Consider the following 6,808-nt stretch of genomic DNA (forward strand, 5'->3'; position numbering starts at 1 on the left):
AGGAAATGAAAAGCTTAGAAATGTGAACAGGGGGCCTCGGAGGTGAGTCTCACCAACAGAATACAAGAAATGGAGGGGAGAGTCTCAGGCAGAAAAGACATAGAATAAATGGATAAATCGGTTAAAGGAAATGTGAAATCTAAAAGTCCACTGTCACAAAACATTCAGGAAATATGGGACAATGAAAAGACCAAATAATAAAATAATAGGAATAGATAAAGGAGAAGAAACCCAGGTAAAAGGCACAGAAAATATTTTCAACAAAATATTTCCCTAACCTAAAGAAGGAGATGCCTTTCAAAGTATAAGAAGCATATGGAGTACCAAACAGGCTGGGCCAGAAAATAAAGTCTCCTCTGCACATAGTAATCAAAATACTAAATATACAGAACAAAGAAAGAATGTTAAAAGATAAAAGGAAAAGGACCAAGTAACATATAAAGACAGACCTATTAGAATAACACCTGACTTCTCAGTGGAGACTCTAAAAGCCAGAAGGCCCTGAACAGATGTTCTACAGATGCTAAAAGACCACAGATGCCAGCCCAGATTACTATACCCAGCAAAACTTTCAATTACAATAAATGGAGAAAATGAGATATTCCATGGTAAAAAGTACTTAAGCAATCTGTCTACAATCCAGGCCTAAAGAAGCCTCTAGAAGGAAAATTCCAACCTAAAGATGTTAACCACACTGAACATAAGATGAGGAATAAATTGTTCCAGATAACAAAATAAAAACATCACACACACACACACACACACACACACACACACACACACACAAGATAAAAAGAGGAAGCTCAAATACCTGAGGAACACTTGATAAAATGTTCAACATCCTTATTCGTCAGGGAAATGCAAAGCAAAACTACTCTGACATTCCATCTTACACCCATCAAAATGGCTAAGGTGATAAAACAAGTGACAGTCCACACCAGTGAAGAAGTTCAGTAAGAGGAACGCTCACCCATTGCTGGTGGGGCTGCATGCTTACACAGTCACAGTTACACTATAGAAATCAGCGCGGCAATTCCTCAGGAAGATGGGATTCTGTCTATCATAAGACCTCGCTATACTCTTCTTGGGCATATACCCAAAGGATGCTCCATCTGCCACAAGGAAACTTGCTCTACCGTGTTCATTGCTGCTCTCTCCATAATAGCCAGAACCTGGAAATAACCCTGATGTCCCTTGGCAGAAGGATGGTAAGAAAACGTGCTATATTTATACAATGGAGTATTACTCAGCTGTTAAAAATGAAATTTGCATGTGAATGGATGGAAGTAGAAAAAAGATCATCCTGCCAATAGCTAGGGAGCCTGCTTGGGACCAACCTAGGCCCTCTACATGTGTATGTGACAGCTGTAGCTTGGTCTGTCTGTGGCGCTCCTACCAGTGAGATCAGGGCCTGTCCCTGACACTTGAGGTGGCTTTTTGGGAACCTATTCCCCATGGTGGGTTGACTGACCTAGTTTTGATGCAGGGAAAGGAGCTTGGTCCTGTCAGGCTTTAATGACACCCATGGGAGGCCTGCCCCTTCCTGAACAGAGGCAGAGGTGGAGTGGATAGAAGGGGCACAGGGGAATCAGGGGAGGGAATGGGAGGAGAGGAGGGAGGGGAAACTGAGGTCAGTATGTAAATAAATTAAAATGGTAAATAAATAAAATAAAACCTAAAAAAAATCATCTTGAGTGTCCTGGCTGGTTTTGTGTCAACTTGACACAAGCTAGAGTCACCAGAGAGGAAGGAACCTCAGCTAATGGAATTACTCTATGAGATCCAGCTTTTAAGACATTTTCTCAATTAGTGATCAATGAACGAGGGTACCAGGTACCATTCCTGAGCTGGTGTTCCTGGGTTCTATAAGATACCCACAGCTAAACACTGAACTGAACTCCTGGAAACCAGTTGCAGAGAGGGAGGAGTGATGAGCAAAGGGGTCAAGACCAGGCAGGTGAAACCCACAGAGACAGCTGACCTGAACAAGGGGGGAGGGAGCTCATGGACCCCAGACTGATGACCCAGAGGCCAGCACGGGACTGATCCAGAATCCCTGAACGAACGTGGGTGTCAGTGAAGAGGCCTTGGGTACTAGATCAGTATTTATCCCTGGCATCCAAATGGACTTTGAGAGCCCATTGCACAAGGACAGATGCTCTCTCAGCCTGGACACATGGGGGAGGGCCTAGGCCCTGCCTGAGATGATTTGACAGAGTTTGGAGATTTCCCCATGAAGGGCCTCACCCTCCCTGGAGAGTCGAGTGGGGATAGGGTGGGGGGGTTGGGAGGGTTTGTAGGAACCAGGGGAGGAGGGGAGGGAGAGGGAGCTGTGATTGATAAGTGAAGCAAGCTGTTTTCTAATTTAAATAAAAAAGAAAGAAAGAAAGCAGGCCAAGCAAGCCAGGGGAAGCAAGCCAGTAGGCAGCTCCTCTCCATGACCTCTATATCAGCTCCTGCCTCCAGGTTCCTGCCCTACTTGAGTTCTTGTCCTGACTTCCTTCAGTGATGAACAGCAATGTGGAAGTGTTTGACAAATGAAGTCTTTCCTCCCAGTAGAAACCCTAACTAGGGCAAATTGGTACCAGGATGGGGTATTGCTGTGACAGAGGATTGTGGAAGGCCTTTGGAACTTTGGGCTAGAAGAGCCATTGAGTGTTAAAAGCATTTTTGGGGTGTTCTTTGGGAGTTTGGAAGATGAGAATGCTGAGCTTCTATGCAGAAGATGGATGCCTGCCTGATGAAGTTTCAAGGGCAATTTAAAGAGTAACAGGGCCATTTGTTATTTTGAATTAATATTCTGTGGTTCTGGCTGGGTGGGGCTGAAGATTCAGCTGTGATTAACACGATACCAGAACTACCAAAGTGACATTTTTTCTGTTACTGGGACAACTGATGTTGGTCTACTGGAGCTAAGGAATTAGCAGTGATTAAGAAGAGACCAGCATCATTGAGGTGAAATCATCTGGGAAGTGTTTTCTGAAAGCACAGAGAAGCTATATTCCTGAGGGGCCATGGTTGTACCCCATGCTGGCAGACAGACTTGGTCATGTGTGAGAGTCTCCCAGGTGGCACTGGTTTTGATGGCATGAAGGGGTCATGGAGAGCAGCTGAAGCTTGGAATTGAGAGAGACCAGCAGAAGCCATTTTGAAGGTGCAGCCTAAGTGGCAGCTGAAGGCCCAGGACTGAAGGTGTCACGCAGAGAAGTTGAGCTTGGCACCATGAGGAGAGCCTATGGGAGGCTGTTGGTGAAGGTGCAGCCCCGTTGCAGCAAGGGACCCCAGTGTTTTGGAGGTGTCAGAAGCATGGGACGACCTCCAAGACCAGCAGGTATGGAGTGGAGCCAGCAGAGCCTGGAAGACAGGCTGTGTGTGACAGAGAGGGTGGAGCCGAAGAAGTGACCCAAGCCCTTTGGAGGAGTTCAGAATAGTATGAGTGAATCTCAGATAATTGGGCATTGAGTTATTTATACTCTTGGAGTTTGGTTTTGCTTGGTTCAGACTGTGACAGTGTCCTGGTTTTCCCCTCCTGAAGAAGGTATTTAATTTAATGTTTATTTTTAGAGGAGCACACAGATGAAAGCCTTGAACTTTTAAAAGGAATCGGATATTTTAGAGACTGAAATTTTAATGTGTTCAATTTTGCAGAAACGGGGACCTGTAAAATTATGATTTTAATGCGAAATTTTGGGGATGGATAACAAAGGAAGGATTGTGGCTTAATAGAGATGTGTTTGTGTGTCAAGTTAACAAGGGGACAGTTACACTGGCTAGTTTTGTGCACCACCTTGACACAGCTAGACTCATCAGAGAGGAAGGAGCCTCAGCTGAGGAAATTCCCCTATGAGATCCAGCTGTAGGGCATTTTTTCAATTTGTGAACAATGGGGGGAGGGGACAGTCCATGGTGGGTGGTGCCATCCCTGGGATGGAGGTCCTAGGTTCTATAAGAAAGCTGGTTGAAAGCTGGGCGTTGGTGGCACACGCCTTTAATCCCAGCACTCGGGAGGCAGAGGCAGGCGGATCTCTGTGAGTTCGAGGCCAGCCTGGTCTACAAAGTGAGTTCCAGGACAGCTTCCAAAGCCACAGAGAAACCCTGTCTCGAAAAATCAAAAAAAATAAAAAATAAAAAAGCTGGTTGAGCAAACCGCAGGAAGTAAGACAGCAAGCAGCACCCTTCCATGGTCTCTGCATCAGCTCCTGCCTCTAGGTTCCTGCCCTGTTTGAGTTCCTGTTCTGACTTCCTCCAGTGGCAGACTATGATCTGTAAGCTAAATAAACTCTTACCTCCTCAAATTATTATTTTTTATTTTTGCCATGATGTTTTGTCACGGCAATAGAAACTATAACCAACACACTGAGTGAGGTAACCCAGACCCCAAAAGACAAATATGGTATGTATTTGCTTATATGAGGATAATAGTGTAAAGTCAGTGTTAACCAAGCTACAACCCCTAACAACAACAACAACAAACACAGGAAACTCAGACACAGCTGGCTATCTCTAGTCACAAAATAGAGCTTCCAGTAATGGATTGGGTTACATATAACTGAGTTGTTGGCCAAAGGGGTCAAATGGGAATTCCTAAACAACCCAGGCTTTTGCCAAGGGTGTAGGTTGCTCTCTATAAACTCACAGCAAGGCCTCATTGCTGTAGACAGCAGCTACACAATTCATTGAACATGGAGAAGTTGAGCTGGTTCCTGTGTGGAACATTTATCCTTCCATGTTAGTGTCTTTCTAAAAGATTATTGTTATTTTATTTTTTTATCCATTTTATTTTGTGTTGTTTTAAATTTCATTTTACATTCCAACCACAGTTCTCCCTCCACCCCTCCACCTCCCTCCCCAACCAATCCCCTCCATCTACACCTCTCACACGTTAGCGTCTTTGCTACTCTGCATGTTACCAAAGGAGAAATGTAATCACCAACCCAGCCACAAAACCTTCGATCTTCAATGGTATCCTGTCTGAAAGGTTTGCTAGTGCAGTGGTGGCATGAAGCTTGTGGGTGTAGCCGACCAATACCTGATTTGACTCGAGGCCCACTCCATGAGATGGAACCCATATCCCACACTGCTTGGGTGACCGGGTGACCAAGAACCTGAGACTAGATATCCCAGGGACCTAGGAGAAAACCAGATGCTAATGTTCTAAAAACTAAAAACAACAAAAAAGTAGTAATAAAATGACTCCTAATGACATTCTGCTATACTCACAGATCAATACCTTGCTCGGCCATCATCGGAGAAGCTTCCTCCTGTAGCACATGGGAACACAAACAGTAGAGGCCACAGCCAGACGTTATGCAGACAGTGAGAGGCCTTGGAACACTCAATCCTAAAAGGGATATCTCCATCAAATCCTTCCCTTCAAGGCTCAAGGAACTTGCTGTGGAAGAGGCAGAAAGAGTGTAAGAGCCAGAGGGAACGGAGGACACAAAGAAAACAAGGCCCTCTAAGACTTTAGAACTTAAAGGAGAAGTGGACACATGCCCTCATCCCTAACCCAGAAGCAATCTCCAACTGATAGTCACTTGCAAATGAGAATTTAGTTTTCTCCAAGAGAGTCTCACAGGAAGAAGAAAACTACTCTTAAGCTCAGGCTGCATGTCCAGCAGTAGATGTCAACAGTAATGACATCTTTGGAGGTTCCTTGTCTCTCAATGTCATTTCAGGGCTCTGCCACCGCCCCTTTTAAAAATTTTTTATCTTATGTGTGTGTGTGTGTTTATTTTTATCCTACAGTTTTTCGTTTTGCATATGGAGCATGGCATCCAGTTTAGTTGTTTCTTCTCTTGGGCTCTTTTTATTGTTTGTTTTGTCCAATTCTGAAATTTAGTTTTTGTTTTATCTAGTTATATTTTATTGTCTCTTAGAAACACATTTGTTTTCTAGTGAAAGACCAAAAGGGAAGTGGGTTTTTAGTGGGAGGGGAGGTGGAGAGGAGTAGAGGGAGGGGAAACCATGATCAAGATATATTATGTAAGAAAAAAAATCTACACAATAAAAGAAAGAAAAAAGAAGAGGAGGGGACGAGTTAGAAAGGAAAGAGATGTGTTGGGTTGGAGTCAAGGTGGCTTGGAGGGAGGGAGTAGGGGGTGGATATGCGTGAAATTTTTGAAGAATAAATACTCAATTGGCTTGACTCCTAAAAAGAAATATTTATGATGACTTAAATAAAAACAATATTACATATTGATATATATGCATACTCAAATGGAGACACACTTTAGTGACAATGGGATTTTTGAAAAGAAATGTAGCTTTTACTTTATGTGCCTGAGTGTTCTGATTGTGTCTGTGTACCATGTGTAGTCAGTGCCTACTACAGAGGCCCAAAGATGGCATCGGATCCCCTGTGACTGGAATTGCGGGTGGTCGTGAACTGCCACGTAGGTGCTCGGATTTGCATCTGGGTCCTCTTAGCTTTGGAGCTTTCTCTCCAGCCCCTTTAATCACAACAAAAATAACTATAACAATAAATGCATTTATCTTATATGACAAATATGACATACCATTCTACAAACAAACTGGGTTTTACTTTATTGTTTTTTTAAATAAATAGATGTTTTTAAAGATGAAAACTGGGATAATATAAATTTTTTTCCTTCGGTTTAAAATCTTTCACTACATTTCAATGTGGTGTCCCTGTATCTGTATGTTCACGTGTGTGCGTCCCTCTGTGTGTATACATGCTCATGTCTGCCAGTGCCTGTGACACAGTACATGTGTAAGGGTTAGAAGAAGAGTCCAAAGTAGAATCTCTTCTTCCTGTGTGTGGGGAGGTAATCGGTATTGGCAGCCA

At 43.6% G+C, this 6,808-nt stretch overlaps 1 long non-coding RNA gene across 1 annotated transcript; it reads left to right on the forward strand.

Moving 5' to 3' along the window:
• Positions 1-2,464: 2,464 nt before the first annotated feature.
• Positions 2,465-6,587, forward strand: LOC121142602. Its single transcript, XR_005879620.1, has 2 exons — positions 2,465-3,331; positions 5,223-6,587. It is a non-coding gene; the product is annotated as an uncharacterized LOC121142602 (long non-coding RNA).
• Positions 6,588-6,808: the final 221 nt, after the last annotated feature.

This window comes from Mesocricetus auratus, unplaced genomic scaffold (assembly GCF_017639785.1).
Source record: "Mesocricetus auratus isolate SY011 unplaced genomic scaffold, BCM_Maur_2.0 Super-Scaffold_100010, whole genome shotgun sequence".
In the NCBI taxonomy this organism is placed as follows: Eukaryota; Metazoa; Chordata; class Mammalia; order Rodentia; family Cricetidae; genus Mesocricetus; species Mesocricetus auratus.